We start from the raw sequence: 20,308 nt of genomic DNA on the forward strand, positions 1-20,308 counted from the left end.
ACAGTGTAATGCAATTAGAGTGCAATTTCATTCAAAGACTGGAATAGGCAGCTTAAGCTATGTCAGGAAACCAAAATATTAGAGGTAGTTTCTTTTCATTGAAAGATTGGAATTAGAATTTGTATACGGTTTGATTTACTTATTAAAAATGTTTTATTTGGCGATGGAGGAGTAAGGACGCACCTTAAGGGGCTCTGCACAGGCCAAGACCGGGATCACCTCTAACAGCGAACTGATCAGCACAATCTTACATGCCTGGTGACTGGAACATACCACAGAGGCCAGGGGAGGCTAGGAGACAGGATATCTCCCTCTATTTTCTTCGCCAGCAGCCGTTTCTCTCCCCCGACGGCTGCACAACCCAAGATGGCGCCGCCACACGCAAGCTCTGCAGGCCAGATGGCCAAGAAGGTAACTGCTTCACAAACTACCCTCCCGGGCAACAATCAGCCCCATGGTCGCAGGGCAAATTCGCAGATTGTTTCCCCTGATCTCCCTGGAGTGGACTCTCTCCACGGACCTTCGGACACACAGGGACTGGTCGCATACAGGGAGGGGGCCATCAGGGGGATGCTAGCTGACCTCCCCACTAAACAGGACATTCAGGAAAATGGCAGCCACAATAGTAAATTCACTATCCAAGGAACTGAAGAATATCCGAACACAGGTAGAATCAGTGGAGGAGAGGCCAGGATTTCTGCTTTAGAATCAGACCAACAGGCCATGTGCTTGCATTTTATTGACATTCAGCTGAGACTTGATGACAGTGAAAATGGCAATTGACGCAATAATTTGCGCCTCAGAGGAATCCATGAAGCTACTATGGGTTCTGACCTGCGCTCCATGGTTGTTGCTATCCTTAACCAACTATTGAACAAACCGCCAATGACGGAGTTGGAGTTGGACCATGTCCACGGGGTGTAAGGCGCCCGCACAGCCCCACAGGAATGGGAGGCTCCCAGATCGACTCCTACCGCGCGAGAAGTCTTTTGCAGAGTGCATTTTTTAACCATTAAGGAGGAGATCCTGTGCCAAGCGTGGACTAAGTACCCCATGGATTTTGACGGGGCCTCCATTCACGTCTACCCGGATGTATCCAGACATACTCGGGTGATGAGGGGGATGCTGCGGCCTTTGCTAGAGGTCATCCGTTCAGCAGAGGCAACATATCGCTGGGGTCACCCCTTCCATCTTTTTGTTAAAAAGCAAGGCTCTGGCTTTTGTCTCCACACCTTTGTTGTTCCTTTGGCAGGACTGCGGCGACCCAGAAGAGGACCCCATTCCAGACTACCCAGCTGGGAACCTCGCAGACTTACACAGGCCGCTTCCGAGGACTGAATTTCAGGGCCCAGCGGGCCTGAGATGAGTATCTCCCACTGTGCCTTTTACATCCTACCATATGAAGCTGCATTCTTTCACTTCGCTGGTGCTGATTGAAGCTACTTTTTTTGGTGTTATTCTGCCATTTAACAGTTTTTATAGATGTACTGTATGCGATTTGACATTGCATGTCTTCCTCCCGTCACCCACGGCCATTTTACCCTCTGTTTCGCCTCCCCTCCTTTACATTCTCCTTTGCCTTGCCTTTCCTTCCCCTTCCTCTCCCTCTTTGCTGCACTTTTTTTTTCTTCCCCTCCTTCCCTCTTTATCTCCCTCCCCTTTCTCTCCCCCCTCTTTCTTTTTCTCTCCTTCTTTTCCTTCCTCTCCCTCCACCCCTTTTAGCTTTCTTTCCATTTTTCCTCTTTCACCCCCCCCCTATATATTTTTTTCTTTCCTCTTCTCTTCCCTTCCATCCCCCCTCTACCCACTTTTTCCATTCTTCCTCCCTTTCTTCTCCGTCCCTCCCCCTTTACACCTTGTTTCCCCCTCTTTATCCCTGTCCTCTTCTCCCACCCCCCTCTTACCGCCCCCCCCCCCATCCTCCTCCTCCTCACCTCTTTCCTCTCCTGTTATATTAGCTGGGCCCTGGGGTGCCGGGACTGACAGATGCTGTTGCTGCTGTGGTTTCCGTGTTCGAATTTTCAGGGTGATTGGTTTCATTGCAGATATATGTCAGAGATCAATGCACCGGATTTAGGTAGAGGGGCGTTCCCTCTATTGGCGGCTCCCCCGCCTGCCCCCCTCTCCCCCTGTCTTTGGAGTTAACATGGCCTTCCAGTGGTTTGAGGCTCTCGCATCCCTTTGGGTCGTGGGGGGCTCTAGCTCTTTGTGGGAGTTCTGTCTAGTGAGTGCCCGACTCCCTTGGGGGTTGGGTGGCGATGGAGACCCCGTGCTATTTCCTGTGGCCATCCTGGTGTTTGCAGGGGGGGAAATTTATTGTTGCCCTTCTGGGGTGAACTGCCTTTTACTTGATTGTGCACCCCTGTTTGAGATTTGGTTGTAAGAATGTTATTTTTTCTTGAGGTGTTTACCTATCCTGATGCTCAGGCCATGTGCTTTTCCGTTTTCTCTGTTCCACGTTTTTAACACCCCCCTGTTAGGGTGGTTTCCCTAGTGGGTTGTTTTCTTTAACACCCAGTTAGGGACCCTAGTGCTTGTTTGCTACTTAGTATTTTTCTACATCTTTCCACTTACTTTACTTATCTTCTCTTTCTGGCCTTACTCCTTCTTCTAATCTCTTCACTCCCCACTTTCTTTCCAAGGTCCTAGTCTTTGCTTGTCTGGGCTCCCCGGCCGGGCTCCTCCTCCCCCCTCTCCTACATCGAGCAGTGTTCCGCCGCCTGTGTTACATTTAAAAATGGGTTTGATGAAGATTACCTCTTTTAATGCAAGGAGCCTAAATGTCCCAGAAAAGCGTTCACGCCTGCTGGCAGATTTGCGCAGGTCCAAAACACAAGTCGCTTTCTTGCAGGAAACACATTTTAGGAGTGACAATGTCCCTGGACTATCAAATAGAGACTTTCCAATGATGTACCACAGCTCCTCACCTATCTCAAAAGCAAAGGGGGTTAGCATACTGATTTCTAAGTCAGTTCCTTGGAGCCTGGATGCGGTGCGACCAGATGCCCAGGGTCGGTTTCTCCTACTCAAGGATTATGGATGTGCAGGTCACTTTTGCCAAATGCCAATTGCCTTATTTCCCCAATTACGGACATTCCCGGTTTCTATGGGACCTGGTCTTGATTCTATTGGAGTTTACTGGGGAGCTGCTGATCTTTGGTGGAGATTTTAACTTTGCGATGGATCCTCAGCTAGATGTCTCTCTGGGTTCTTCTCATCTATCATATGCCTGTCTGAGAAGGCTTAAAGCTGACTTGTTACTCCTTCACCTCATAGACCCCTTGAGGCTGTTACACCCCCAAGAGAGGGGAATACTCTTACTTTTCTCAAGTGCACCACACCTACTCCCGTCTTGACTATCTTTTACTACCACACAAAGATCACACTAGGGTGGTTTGCTCGCAAATTGATGCCATCTACCTCTCAGATCATGCCCCAATACACTTGACCCTTTGCATAGAACCATCTCACCCAAACCCACCTTTTTGGAGGCTTAATGAAGCTTTCCTACAGTCCCCAGAATCTTGTACTGCACTTCGGACTGCACTATCGAGTTACTTTACTACCAATAGTGACTCGATAGACAATCCCCTTGTTCTCTGAGAGGCGCACAAACCAGTGATGACGAGAGGGCTACTAATACAAATAGGTTCACGTCTGAAACGTGAACGTTCTAAGCTCACTGATGATCTCCTGGCAAGGCTGCATTTGCTGGAGGGTGCCCACTCTGGCAAAGCTACTCTGGCGCGCTCCACCTACCAGGAGTTGGTGAAGGTCCGTGAGGAGTTGCAGTCTCTTCTATTTCATAAGGCAAAATGGAAATTGGCGTGGGCATGACAAACTATGTTTGAATTTTCGAATAAACCTGGAATGTTGTTAGCCCGTGCCTTTAGGGGAACCCGTACCAGGACTCTTATCTCTTCCATTGTGACAGCTGGGGGGAGGAAGTTGACTACCTCAAGGGAAATGGAAGCTGAATTTCGCTCCTTTTTTCAGGAGCTCTATGGTATTGGAAAGGCAGCTATTTCGGCAGCTCCCCACCCAACCTTAGCATCTATTCAATCGTATATTACGTTGTCGTGCATGCCGTCTTTGTCAGTTGAGCCAAGGAGGGAGCTTGAGGAACCCATCCCAGGTGAGGAACTGGGACTGGCACTAGCGAACTCCAAACCTAGGAAGGCCCCGGGGCTAGATGACTTCACTCTGTCTTACTACAAGACCTTTTATGATATCCTTCCCCCACACCTGATTTCTGCCCTTAACATGATCAAGGATGGTCAACTTCTGCCAGTTGACTCACTTAGGGCACATATCTCTCTGATTCCTAAGTAGGGTAAGGACCCGTCCTAGTGTGGTAATTACTGTCCTATTGCGCACTTGAACGCGGATCTTAAAATGTTTGCAAGAATTCTGGCGAACAGACTTCTCCAACATATTCCCTATCTGATTCATAATGACCAAGTGGGGTTTGTCCTTCTTAGAGAGCCACGCGACAACACCATACGGGTCCTCAGCCTAATACATGCAGCCAGATCCACCAAATCCCCCCCTTCTCCTGCTATCTACGGATGCGGAGAAGGCCATTGATAGAGTCACCTGGCAGTTCATTGGGGCCCTCCATGATGTCTTGGATACTTTCCCTTTATTCCCTGTACCTCTGCCGTGGTCAAAGTCAATGACTCCCGCTCTGACTTTTTTGAGATCACCAATGGGACTCGCCAGGGATGTCCGCTTTCACCTCTGATTTTCATCCTCACCCTGGAGCCTTTCCTTTCTACTAGTCGGGAATGGGAGGGGGTGGCGGAAATCACAGGCTGCCGAAAGCCATCCAATACCCACAAGGTCGCTGCCTTTGCAGATGATTTGATCTTTTTCTTGACTAATTCCCTGACATCCCTTCCTAACTTAGAGCAAGCCCTCCAACGTAACGGCGCATTGTCGTTTTTTCGCATCAATTTCTCTAAATCCTTTGCCCTGCCCATCTCCCTTGATCACACCACAACAGAGGGACTTCGGGGGATCTGCTCATTTTGGATAGTGACAGACTCTATACGTTACCTTGGAGTGAAGAATACACCCGATCCTGCGGCCCTATATGCGGCAAATTTTATTCCCCTCCTCTCTCAGCCTTACATGGTTTGGTAGGTGCGGTGCTCTCAAAATTACTTCCCTACTCAGGATTTGGTACTTGATGCAGGCCCTTTCCATGCGCCTTCCATCTAGCTTTTTTAAACAGTTAGACGCCCTGTTTTGGGAGTTCGCTTGGTCACGTCAAAGACTGCACTTTCAACTTCAGTTTCTTTATCTACCAAAGTCCAGGGGGGTCTGGGATTACTGAATGTGAAGGCCTAATCTAAAGCAGCTCATTTAACCAGACTGATAGAATGACATGCCAAGGCCAAGAGATGGGTTGGCATGGAAATGAAGGACTCTGGTAACACGGCGAAAAGCCTTGGACCTATCCCAAAGGAAATAAGTAGCCACCCAACTTTGGGCAGCATGCTTGCGGCCGTTAGGGAAGTTTTCCTCCACACGCCAGTCTCCCCGCGTCCTTCTCCAATGGTGCCCGTTTTGGGCAACCCAGATTTTCCCCCCGGTCTTGGGAATGCAGGGTTTCATGGACTGATCTCAGTGGGACGACTTCACTTTTGGGACTTTCTTGGGAGCGATGGGAATCTCTCCATGGAGACTCTGCCTAGAGCTGTTGACCCTCTGCTGGATTTTTGGAGCGGTCTCCAGCTCCGGCATTTCCTCCTTAAATGTCTCAGTCTCCCGGGTATCCTTTGCCTATCGACTGAAGTAGAGCGCATATGCCATAGACAGGAACCGATCCGCCATAGCCTTTCCATCACATATGTTGCCTTAATCCGCCCACCCGCAGATTTTCCCCTCCTTTTCTGGCACGCTGGGAATCTGACTTGAACACCATATTCACAGAAGCCCAAAAGGAAAAGATCCTCCATTTTGCACAAAAATCATCAATTGCTACTAAGGTACAAGAAACAGGTTACAAGATTCTAACGCGGTGGTATAGGGTGCCATCCGTTTTGCATCGTTTTTTCCCACAAGTGTTGGCATTGTGATTGTGATAGAGGGGCCATGTTTCATATTTTTTGGGAATGTCCACAAATTTAACCATTCTGGTGAGCAGTGACCGACATCATCAAACATCTAACCAATGTAGACTTAGTGGACGATCCTGCGGCATGCCTACTCCATCTCACCCGAAGGCTTATCAAAAAATATATGGCATCTCTAAGCTTTTAAATCCAGCCAAGGCGTGTATACCCCTCTGCTGGAGATCAGCTGATCCACCCACGAGGTCTCTTTGGTTTTCCAAGGTTAATGAACTCAGGGACATGGAGGATATGTCAGCTACCCTATATAATCGGCAGGGCCTCTTCCAGGACAAATGGGGACCATGCAATACTTTACCCTTACTGACACTTACCTTTCGGTATCCTGGCTGACGGATGGGGGGACCCGGGGGGGCCCCGGGTTCTGGGCCTGGGGAGCTTTGATATCACTTTGTCTCTTTTTCATGTTTCTCTCACCCCTCTCCCCATTTCCATTACATTTCCTTTTCTCCTTTCTCTTCTTTCCCTATTCACCCTGTGCCTTATTATTAGGGGACCCTTTTTGTATATCATGTACAGTATCTTCGTCATTTGAGATCTTTCTACTCATTTACCCCTAGTCCTTGAACCCATCTTGAATAATACCTCTAATTTAAAATAGATTTATTCACCTTTGATTATATAGGGGTTCTGCCCACCGGTCGACACATTTGTCGCCGGCAAATTTAACAATTCCTCAAGCAGTTGTCAGTTATCCTGTTTCCTGATTTTTGTAAATGGCATCCCTGTGTGTTGCATATTATCGTATATACACTCTACATTTGCATTGTATGTTTTCGCAATACCTTTATGCTCTAGGGATAACAGGAGCTGTGTTTCTTTGAACATTGTATGTTATGTACCGTGTCACTTCTATTGTGCCATTTCACATGTTTTGTACCACAACCTTTGACTAAATAAAGAAATAAAAAAAAAATGTTTTTATAATAATGGAATCTTATGGGGTTGATGGATCAAACTTGCTATTCTAGATGCAAGAAAATATCTGCTAATGTTATACATGTTTTGGTCTTACCATTGATTATCCTTTTTGGGCTACACTGTTTGATATGTTGGTAAATTACCTTGGTTTGCAAGCTTCTATGACTCCATAAGGTTGACCTACTTGGTGTCCTTGATAATTATGTCTCTCTTACTTATAATCGTATTATGGCCCTTTTGATATTTTTCTGTGCTTAAAAAGCAATTTTATTGCATTGGAAGTACACTCTGCCCCTATTGCTGTTTGTTTGATTAATTAGGTGTTGACTTTATATAAATCAATTACATTGCAGCGCTAGTAAATGCTAAAGAAAAGTCTCAGCTGGGCAGTACTTATGCCCTACTTCAAGGAAGATTCACACAGAGTCCAAAATTGCACGACTGTCCAAATAGAAAGTTCACAGAAGTATTTCCGGTGTCACATGTGAATAAAAAACAGAATTGGCAATAGTGTGATATTGCAATGGGCAGATATGGGGAGCGGGGGACCAGGTCACACCAGTGATGGAAGTCCTAGAGTAACACCACGTGCATTTCTCCTTCTTCCCCACATGCAGTGCAGACTCACCAGATTTAAAATCCAAAAGGGCATATCCAGTATGTCACAATCCCTAAAATCTTGCCTCCATCTCCTACATTCAGACACTCCACATGAAAGTTCACACATGTATTCAATAGGAGAGACACCAGTATTAACATAAAAGCAAATCCCATTTATTGGTAAAAGTGAAAGTAAAAAACATGGTAACTCACATGCGTCACGCCGCTGCAAACATCACAGTGGCGCAACCAGGAATAGCCACCACGCCCACCAATTGCCTTTATATAACCTTATCTACAAGGGGTGTGCCTGTCCGAAAAAAATTACTAAAATATGGAAACCTTGGCTGGATAATTCGGCATCTTAGGTGGCGGATAAGGCTCCTTCACAATGCTCCCTTTAAAAGGGTTCGATGAGTATCTTTTTTCTGTTCTGGACAGAGCACTAAATGTATACAATACATAACAAATGTATGGTGATTGATCTTTAGTTCATACGTATTTTTATATTTATTTGTCCACTATTAGTATAGGCTATTCAAGTATTGTCTGGTATGTGTTTGATGCTATGTATATGTTGATTGTAACTCTTAAATGCATTTGATTATGAGATGGCTATAAAGGAGCCCCTGAAATATATTCTTTAGTGAATGTTTCCAACATTTTCCCTATATAAAAATATATAAAAGTAATCTCCAATTTGTCCACCACTAGATGGAGTTTTTTGTACATGGGGATGGTTACTGTTTGGATGGGTGACCATACGGGCGCCCAGGGCGTCCCTGACCGGGGCAGATAATCCTAAACTTTTGTTCATGCTTTTTGTCCTGTCCTGGGCCGCCTGTTTTTGACCACCTCCATTCCTGCCTTTTAGGAGGTCTCAGTTTCCTGTATGGCACTCTATATTGGCTTGGGGTGGCGATTCTGGGGAATTGTGCAGAAGGCATTATTGCATGCCTCTGCCCAACCTCCCTGTGGGCAGAGTTTCCAAAATGGCGCTGAATGCCCGTTGGGGTTACTCGTGACATAACATCCGTCTGCCAGTGCGCATGCGCTGCAGTCTTTTTGACGCCCGCACTATCATCAGCGCCATTAGACCCCGATGTAGGTGGGGAGGGACAAAAAAGGACCCTCTATGGTGCCATTAGGTGCAGTGGCTTGCCCAGGAAAGAACAAAGAATGCTGGAACGCTAACTAGAGGTAACTAGATTTTTTTTGTCACATTAGACAGACTAGAAATTAACTTTATGTTTGGACCAACCTAAGGGGAGGATCTTAAATGTATCCATTTCTTGTAATAATCCATTATCAGGATTTCCTTATAGGATTACCTTTCAAACCTAGGTGGTGAGTTATTTGCTATTAAATCATCTGTTGAAGATCCCAATCTAGGATATCTTTTCAAAATTGCTGAGATTGGTTGGATTGATGTAGTCCGTGGTATTTCTGCTCATTCAGATCATTTCCTTTTTCTGGTTTATTTCTGGCATTCTGGGTAGGTTACCTTCCTGGTCTCACATACATTATAATGAGTACATTGATTATTATTTGGATTTATACTTCCAAGTATAGATATATGTATATAAATATATATTTTCTAATATAGACCATACCGGATATCCCATATCCCTTTCTGCGGTTTCACTGATATCCCTCTTTGACCACCCTCCTGATATGCAGCACGTCATTATTATGTTGCAATAAATGACTCAAAAGGTCCTCCCTGCACTAAGTGAATATCTAACATTTCAAAGAACTGTCACTGCTGCTCATCACCCAGTGATCAAAAATTGGAGATAATCATAACACAGCACTAAAGACAGTACATCTCACCAAACCTGATTTTCAAATAACTTAAAACAATTAATACATCATTCCGTGTACATAACCTATTAGAGTGAATTCATATTCCCACAAACGGGAAGATATAATCAAACAACAAAAAAAAAGGTTTAAAAAATATATACTGCAAGGATAAATAAATTATTCAAAAAATATATTTTTAGGCAAGTGTCCAGTGAAAGTTTGTGAATAGTGCTCAATTATTTCATAGCATCCATGTGACTTTTGTGAGAGGTGACTCTGTGTTTCATGCCTCTCGAAAGGAATCCACTTACCAGAAAATGTGGACCCCTAGGCAATACTGCAATACAGGGGTCTTATCAAGCTTGTAACTGGTAAGTGTAGAAGATAGGGCTCCTTGACTGTCTCCTATTTCCCAATAATCAGCATGGGAAGACAAAGAAGATCCCAATAGTGCAGTATGTTCAATACTTTTATTAAACACCCATCAGTTACAGGCTTGATAAGATCCCTAGCAGTATTGCCTAGGGGTCCACATTTTCTGGTATGTGGATTCACTTGAGGGGGGCGTGAAACACAGAGTCACCTCTCACGAAAGTCACATGGATGCTATGAACTAATTGAGCACTATTCACAAACTTTCACTGGACACTTGCCTAAAAATATATTTTTTTAATAATTTATTTATCCTTGCACTATATATTTTTTAAACTTTTTTTTTTTTGTTTGATCATATCCTCCTCTTTGTGGGAATATGAATTCACTCTAATAGGTACAAGGATTGATGTATTAAATATTTTACGTCATTATTATCATTTGCATAGTTAGGTAAAGAGGCCATATATGATGACCATCATTTCATCTGCATTTCTGAGAGAAAAAAAATAATTTGTATTGTTTTAAAAAAGTTATTTTCATGTATGGCATTATCTCCATTGTATTTAATATGCTGTTCTTTGTTTTTTTTTAGCTACTTTGTATGCGGCATTCAGAAAATTCTCCTGAAGAGGCCATGGACTGGCGAAACATGTAAAGTTGGAATTACTGCATACATACAATAGCCTTCTGAATACTATGCTATGATTTTATTATATGTCAACATTTAAAATTAATTGTTTTAATAAAATGTGGTATTTTTTATAAACCTTTCGTCCTTTCTTGGCACCATTAAAATTCCATTCTTTCACCTCTAAAATATTTTTGACTATTAACCACCTAGGCGGTAATCCCGAGCGTGACTCGGGGTTGATTTTTCATATCAGGAGCGGTAACCCCGAGTCACGCTCGGGGTAGAGTTGCAGAGTGCCAGCGGAGCCCCCCTTGGCTCCCAGAGGCATTTCACTTACCTTGTCCCGGCGATCCAGCGATGTCCTTCGCTCCGATCGCCGGGTGACCGGCGTCTGACTTCCTGGTTCCGTTCCCTGCGAGAAGAGGCGGCGCACGGTAGCGGAACTGGGCGGGAAATTTGAAAGTGAAACAAAATAAAAGAGGTGATACACTGTAATCTGAGAGGATTACACTGTATCACCACAGATAATCACACATCTAACAGTACAGTGCCCCTTCTTACAGTAAACTTGTGATTTGTGCCCAAAAAAAAAATATATTATGGCATCAAAAAAGCGCCAGTCTAAAGCGCTTTTGGACCAGCTGAGTGACAGCGGCAGCGACAGCGACCCGGAGGTGCTCGCGGAAGTGAGCGATAGCGAGTCATGCGGTGATTTGTCATCTGACACCGACACTGACACGGATCTGGCAAGTGACAACGGCGATGACCCTGACCTGAGCGATGTGCGCACTTGGTGCGCTATTGATTGCGATGCAGACCAGGTAGCGCCCCCAAGATTCCCCTTCACCGGATCACCTGGGATGAAGGTAGATGTCGAGCGTGACAATCCTCTGGCCTACCTGCAATTATTCCTCACTGAGGAGGTAATGGAAAAAATTGTCACGGAGACGAATAGCTACCAACAGCAGCAATCCGCTACGCTGCATGCCAGGCTTTCCCGAAGCAGAAGGTGGGAACCGGTAACGAAAGAGGACATGTGGCTGTTTATGGGACTCCTCTTTCTTCAGGGGTTGGTGGGGAAATCGTTCCAAAAATGGTACTGGACCACCAACAGGTTACTGGCCACTCCGTTCTTTGGCACCGTGATGTCTGAGTATCGCTTCTCCCTGATTATGAAGTATTTCCACTTCACAAACAATGAGGAATTTGATGAGGCCACGCATCCTGCGCCCAAACTGAAAAAGATCTGGGAGGTATGGCAACTTATTGTGGGCAATTTCCAGCGGACCTACATGCCAGAAAGGGACATCAGCGTGGATGAGAGTTTGATGGCCTACAAGGGTCGCCTAAGTTGGATTCAGTACATCGCATCAAAAAGAGCGCGGTTTGGCATCAAATCATATATGCTCTGCGAGTCATCCACGGGGTACATATGGAATTCCGTAATTTACACCGGCAAAGGCACTAAATTCAACCCCAGGTACAGCGGCTATGGGATGGCCACATCATCCGTCCTGACACTTCTGGAGCCATTGCTGAACCAGGGATATTGTTTGACCACGGACAACTTCTATACCTCCCCGGAACTATATGATGTTTTGCTACAAAATAGAACCGACGCATATGGTACCGTTCGGCCTAACCGTCGAGACATGCCATCTTTTTTTGCCAAAAAAAACCTAAAAACCGGAGAAATGGTTGCCTGGCAGAAGGGAAAGATGATGGCAATGAGATGGCGAGACAAGAAGGATGTGTGTCTTATGAGCACTGTTCACACTACCTCCACTGCCACGGTCCATACAAAACGTGGGACAGATGTGTTGAAACCACAGGTCGTAATTGACTATAACAAAACAATGGGAGGTGTGGACAGAGCCGATCAGGCCATGACCTTCTATCCCACTGTACGAAAACAGCAAAAAAAATACTATAAAAAAATATTTAGACATCTTCTGGAACAATGTCTATGGAACGCTTACATCCTGCACAAAGCCAACAGTGACAACCCTCTGGCTCATTCCGAGTTTGTCTGGAAGGTGGCTGAGCAGATTTTTGCAAAGTACCAGACACCATCAGGAGTTGAAAATAGACCTGGACGTCGCGCTGTTGACGTGGTCAACCCAGAGCGTCTGACCGGCCGTCACTTTGCAGACTATATTCCGCCAACTGCAAAAAAGGCAGCACCAACCAGGATGTGTGTTGTTTGCTGCTCAAAACGATAAGAAATAGATAGAAATGAAACAATAGAAATGGAAAGAAAGTCCGAAAGGAAACCAGGTTCCATTGTCCTGACTGTGACGTTGGACTTTGTGTAGTTCCTTGTTTCAAGATTTATCACACGCAGCATTTGCATTGAATTTTCTTTCTTTGACAAATTTCCTTATTTACTGCATTATTGAATAAAATTACATTATTTATGAAAAAATAAATAAACGCCTTTCAAAAATATTTTTTATTATAGAACATACAGTTTTGACAAAATATTTGAAGGTGTTATGATCATGAATTTAACAGTAAGACAATAAAAGAGCAGTGACAGGGTGGAGTAGGAAGTTAAAAGGCCTTGTCGTCAGTCAAGATTGGTGAATGTACCCCAACATTTTCATACATTCTAACCACTAAAACATCAAGCACTCTGAGAATAGATGGGGTTGTCCCTGATCCAAATTTATGTAAATATCAGTTCTTTTAAAATTTCCTATTACGTTGAGTCTACTGAAGTGCAAGATGAATTAGTCTTTCAAGTTCAGTACCAGCATAGTAATCTAGAAACTAAATCTATTGATTTGGAAATTCTAAGATTTTTACCTTGACTGAATAAAACAATACAAAATTAAGAATGCAGCTGGACTCTTCTTCATTTTTTTTTATTCATATTGTGTTTATTATTTTGTTCACAAGTACAAATGTATACAATGAAAAAAAAAATAAAAACAATAAAAGACAATACAAAACAATATAATACTTTACACTGAGGCCAAGAAGAAAGAAAGAAAACAAAACCCTAAAATTCCTTTATCAGGCCACCCATTATATATATGACAGTCTCTTCTTCTTAGAGGTACCATAATGCTGTAGAACACTGAGATGTGGGAGTTGACAGTGCTAATGATCTTCTAGTGCTGGTGGCATGACTGTCTCTGGTTTTAGTACTTTCGGAGTCACTAAAAACAAAAGCATGCATCATAAGGAATCAGAAAAACTGACCTGTAAACAAATGTCTGGTTAGTGATTTAGAAAGGTTTGAAGGAAGGGTTGGCATGACAATAGAGAACTAACAGTTTCACAAGGTGTTTGGCAGCCTTAAGCCAGGGCAAACAGAACAAAGCCCAAAAAGGACATTATTAGTGGGACCATGCAGCATGAGTAGTACAAGGATTTATTGAAAAAAATTATATATTAAAAAATATTCATACAAAAAAGAGCTTAAAAATCATTATTCACCACCACACCTAGAATAAAAAGACAACATTGTCTCGTCACCTTGGCAGCTGCTCATCCAACCTGTACACACACATATTCTTCTCATAGTCTACTGGGTACAGTGAGTAAATGCTTGCCTGCCAAGCCAAGTGTTGGCGCCCAGGCTATAGGAGTGTATTCGGTGGAAGTCCACCGTGCAGATAAAGTTACCTAAAAACACACACAGTACAGTCACCACTTGAACCTCAGCCAAGGGGTCACAATGGACCCATCTCTAATTCAATAGGGCCGTAAATAGTGAAAGTCTCTTATGGACCTGAGCTTAGTGTTTCAAATCTGCCAAGAAGACTGTAGGGCTAATCTAGTAAACTGAGTGTTGGTAGGAATGGAACAAGATTGATGCAATTTCCAAGCAACAGGATGGTCTATAGTTTCCAGCAAGAGTACAACAACTATAAAACAGCAACACTTGCAGCCCAGAGGGTAAAGGAAGGGGCATCAAATAGGCAGTACACAAAGGGATCATGACCGCAGCTCACTCAGATCATCATGTCTGCGAACAGCCCCTAACTAAAATGAAGCTGCTCTTGCAGATCTGTTAGTTCAGAAAAGCATGTATATTTGGTGAGTAATTTTCCTATTGGGAATGGGTCACCGTGGAAGGAGTGGTCACAGTTGGGATTAAGAAGGAAAAGATATAGTACATTGCACATGGAACACTTTATTAAAAACTAGATTTTGATATGTTTGATCAACTTTTTGGAAATAAATATTTTTTCACTTTTGCACAGAACATTTTATTTGAATATATTGGGTATATTTATAAATCTGCAATTTATATGGATTAATTTAATTATACACTTTTAAAGCATTACAGGATAAATCTGGGAATACTGTGATTCATAAGATATATTTATTGCTTTGACATATTTACTGCGGGTGGTGTTCATTTAGAAAAATAGGAATTATGTTGATTTTTTAACAGGTGATTTTATAGGGAAGTATAAAATATTTTTTGTTGTTTTTAGTGTAGAGTGGTGGAGATGATAAAAATCAAATTTGCTTTTTAAATGTATGCTGTCTTTGCTGAGTGAGCCACAGTTTAATTTATCAATGGTTTTGACTTTTATCAAAATCTCTAACTCTGTAACAGAAATCTGAAACTCAGCCAGTACCAATTTGTGCCTGGACATCATATATACTGTAGGTATTTAAAATGGGGAAGCCCACATTTTTCAATAGCTATGGTTAAACTAGCCCAGGGTTGGAATTACACTGTAACAATAATTCAGACACAGATGGACTTGGAGCATGCTATTTTTATTTAAAGTGTATGTAAAGTCAATGTGTATATACTGTATAGAATAGTTTTGGATAGAGTAAGGACAGCACTTGGCCTTCTGTCAAGCTTGTGTTGCTGTCTGTGTTCCCACTGGGGGGATTCACCCTCTCTCTATTTGTCATGTTGACTGTTGTCACAGAAACAGAAAGTGATAGGAAATCCAACATCATCTCCAGAGTTAGAAGTAAGGGGAAGAAAATCCATTGGGAACAACTGTTACTGTGACCTACTCTCTAAGATGAGACTTCCATTCACTTTAGAGGGATTTCTTTTCATGTATTTTGCTTTTTCAGGACAAGTATTACCATTGGAAGATTACCATTCAACATCTGTTCCAGTGATAACTGTAACATTTTGTATTTCTCATCACTTTTTCTGGTCAAGATAGTCACCAAGACAATGGAAAGAGTAAATCTCCAGGAGCCAAAGACAGCAGTTAACACCTGAGATGGGTTTTTACACTTATTTATTACTGTCACTTAAATAGCACTGGAAATTTACGCAGCACGTTACATGCAATACGTTCACATCAATTACTGCCCTTAAGGAGTTTACAATCTAAGGTCCATATCTTATATATATGTACAGACTGTTGAGTGATGTAAGTGACTTTTGAGCTGCTGCCACTTCTATTGTGATAGAGAGTCAAGTGTGTGCTTGCGATATTCTGTAGATTTCTAATTTAATTTCTTGTGAAAGGACTATGCTCTTATTGTTCTCAAGAAAGAAGTGTATGTGCTGTTACTGCTTCTATTACAAGTCAAGTCCACATTTTGCTATATGGAAGGACTTCTGTTTCAGCTTAATAGAAAGGAGTTAACTGTCATCAACCTGAACATAGTTTCTGTTTTTGGAGTATCCCACTCAATTCCCTCAACCCTATCCAAGTTCTCTAAAAATAAAAACAACAACCCTAGACTGGTCATTGAGAAAAAGTGTGCCTGAGATTGTGTGCCTGGCTGTGGGGCAGACCCACTGGGAAAGAGCCTGGGCAAAATTCCAGCGGCTCCTATGCGAGTAAGTGATATATATATATATATATATATATATATATATATATATACAGTAGCTCACAAAATTGAGTACACCCCTCACATTTTTGTAAATATATTTTAATATCTACCTCCAACAGTGAGCATTGGGAAATTAGCACTCCAGAGCTGTAACTAACGAAATGCATTAAAAAAAAAGCTTCATAGAAAGAATACATTAGTAATTTAAAGGTAATCTATCCCCATTAAAAAATAGCTTTGACATACAGAAATGTACTAATTAAAATGTATCTAAAATCAAACATTCTTCTTAGTTAAAATGTGCAAGTGTATGGAGTTTGAATTTTCCCCCAATACTTGCATGGGTTTACTTTAGGTAATGTGACAACACTGAAGAAATGACACTTTGCTACAATGTAAAGTAATGAGTATACAGCTTGCATAATGGTGTAAATTTGCTGTCCCCTCAAAATAACTCAACACACAGTCATTAATGTCTAAACCACTGGCAACAAAAGTGAGTACACCCCTAAGTGAAAATGTCTAAATCGGCCCCAATTAGCCATTTTCCCTTCCCGGTGTAATGTGACTCTTAGTGTTACAAGTTCTCAGGTGTGAATGGGGAGTGGGTGTGTTTAATTTGGTGTTATTGCTCTCACTCTCTCATACTGTTCACAGGAAGTTCAACATGGCACCTCATGGCAAAGAACTCTCTGAGGATCTGAAAAAAAATATTGTTGCTCTACATAAAGATGACCTAAGCTATAAGAGGATTGCCAAAACCCTGAAACTGAGCTGCAGCATGGTGGCCAAGACCATACAATGGTTTAACAGGACAGGTTCCACTCAGAATAGGCCTCGCCATGATCAACCAAAGAAGTTGAGTGCACATGCTCAGCATCATATCCAGAGGTTGTCTTTGGGAAAGAGACATATGACTGCTGCCAGCGTTGCTGCAGAGGTTGAAGGGGTGGGGGGGGTCACCCTGTCAGTGCTCAGACCATATGACGCACACTGCATAAAATTGGTTAGCATTGCTGTCATCCCAGAAGGAATACTCATCTAAAGATAATGCGCAAGAAAGCCCGCAAACAGTTTTCTGAAGACAAGCAGACTAAGGACATGTATTACTGGAACCATGTCCTGTGGTCTGATGAGACCAAGATAAACTTATTTGGTTCAGATTAGACCTTCAGAAAATAAGTACTTTTTGATAAAGCAATAGGACTGGAAGGCACCCGTGGTGATGGGGCTGATGCGTTTCAAGGGAGAACCCTTTCATCAGATCCCTGATCTCAAATGACTAACCAGACATTTATATAGTCCGGTAGAGTGGACAGGACCTCCCACATAGGTCAGCCCTGCCCCCCTAGCATTGTTTGCATATGGATAATGACTTATGCTACATAGAATAGAATGCATTAAAATACATTAAAAATATATAAACAAATACATATCATAGTAACCCATAACAGCAAAGAATCAATCAATCAATCAATCAATTATACCTGATTAATAAGATAACACATAAAAGTATGTATATAGCTATAAATCATAATCCCAGTTATATTTGTATATATGTGTGTATTCAATAAATAAAGAATATAAAATATAATAAATAAATAAATAAATAGATAAATATCTACACATAAATCCCCGACCAGCAGGGCTCCTCAGTGAGACAACTTGCATCTAATAACAATAAAGATGGTATAGGCCTACCCTACAGAAAGCCCGCAAACAGTATGCTGAAGACAAGCAGACTAAGGACATAGAATACTGGAACCATGTCCTGTGGTCTGATGAGACAAAGATAAACTGATTTGGTTGAGATGGTGCCATGCGTGTGGCGGCAACCAGGTAAGGAGTACAAAGACAAGTGTGTCTTGCCTACAGTCAAGCATGGTGGTGGGAGTGTGATAGTCTGGGGCTGCATGAGTGCTGCCGGCACTGGGGAGCTACAGTTCATTGAGGGAACCATGAATGCCAACATGTACTGTGACATTCTGAAGCAGAGCATGATCCCCTCCCTTCAGGGACTGGGCCGTAGGGCAGCATTCCAACATGATAATGAACCCAATAACACCTTTAAGATGACCATTGCCTTGCTAAAGAAGCTAAGGGTAAAGGTGATGGACTGGCCAAGCATGTCTCTTGACCCAAACCCTATTGAGCACCTGTGGGGCATCCTCAAATGGAAGGTGGATGAGCTCAAGGTCTCTAACATCCACTAGCTCCATGATGTCATCATGGAGGACCAGGAGAGGGCTCCAGTGGCAACCTGTGAAGCTCCGGTGAACTCCATGACCAAGAGGGTTAATATTGACACTTTGGGCACGATTTGGACATTTGCACTTAGGGGTTTACTCACTTTTGTTTCCAGCAGATTATACATTAATGGCTGTGTGTTGAGTTACTTTGAGGGGACAGCAAATTTACGCTGTTATACAAGCTGTACACTCCCTACTTTACATTGCAACAAAGTGTCATATCTTCAGTGTTGTCACATTACCTAAAGTAAACCCATGCAAGTACTGGGGGAAAATTCAAACTCCATACACTTGCACATTTTAACTAAGAAGAATGTTTGATTTTAGATACATTTTAATTAGTACATTTCTGTATGTCAAAGCTATTTTTTAATAGGGATAGATTACCTTTAAATTACTAATGTATTCTTTCTATGAAGCTTTTTTTTTAATGCATTTCGTTAGTTACAGCTCTGGAGTGCTAATTTCCCAATGCTCACTGTTGGAGGTATAAATAAAATATTAAAAATGTTTATATTAATATGTCTTCTCTACTTCATTAAACATCTTACATGCCAGCTAATCAGTAAAAAAAAGTTGATGGCAGGTTATAAAGGTGTTGAAATTATGATTATTAAATGTTCCACCTACTGTACAGCAGTTAATAAATCAGATGTTGTTAAAATTAAATATATAACACATGATCAAAATATTTTTTTTTTTGTAAAAGTATCTATTGTAATAAAATGATCGACTATTAGTAACCGGTGCTCATTGGAATGGGTTATTGATGTTTTGGGCCTCATTAAGCAAGCTTAAATAGTGGGAAAGGTACAGTCAAAGTCTATGGTAAGTAGTGCATAATCAAGGGCTGCCAGATTTTGTGAAAATTGGGCAGTCTATTATCCATCGTGGCCCCCTTTTCTTATATGTCATGCATAACTTAATGTGAGAGTTAAGCCCCTTATAGGGAATGTTTGGCTTTCTCCTAGGTATGATCTGTTTTGCAGAAGTAAACTTATGGGTGATTGAATTTAATTCTAAATTAGTACATTCAGACATTTTTTTATTCAGGAGAGCTTTCACTAGGTTTTTCCATAGGGTTCTGTCTAGAATAGTATAGATTTCTGGTAGAACCAAGACCAAATACAATGACTCTTTGGGCAGCCTCACCAAATATGCCTAAATGTAATGTCAGCATTGCACCCTCCAAATTACTGGGAGGGATACCAATGTATTGCATGTGAAAGATAGAAGGGTACCAAATATAATTGCATTAGCAACCAATAACAACTTCTGTAGCTAGGACATTAAATAGCCCATTCCTATTATGGAGCGACAATCCACTAGCTCTTCCTGCTGTGTGTGCAAATGTACGTTCCTAGATGCAGACTGATATCACATGAATGTAAAATTCCTGGATTGGACAGCAGTTTGCTCTAAGCCACGCCAGGTCTCTCCTTGCTTCTTTCTAGGCTAGAGCAGCCACATACCTGTTTTTTCAATCTGACATCTTGGACACATTGCTCCTGGCCCTAGTCCCTCACCAATATTCCTTGCCAGGGGTTCCAGTGTTCAGGATAAAGGAATGTCCACTCAATTTGGGTTTTCAACACTTTACTGCAACTCTTCTCAAATACACTTCAATCACAGCATCATATCTTCACAGAATCATGGACAGGGTCAATAGTGCAAAACACCAGCAGTACAAAAGCGACAGTGAATTCACATAAGTGCAGCACACTATTCAATTGGTTTGGCTAACTTCCCATGTCTTAGAAATAACCCCCTCACATTACTCAGCTCACCACAGTCCAAGGCCACAAGGCCTC

This window comes from Pelophylax lessonae, assembly GCF_965119305.1.
Source record: "Pelophylax lessonae genome assembly, chromosome: 6".
NCBI lineage: Eukaryota > Metazoa > Chordata > Amphibia > Anura > Ranidae > Pelophylax > Pelophylax lessonae.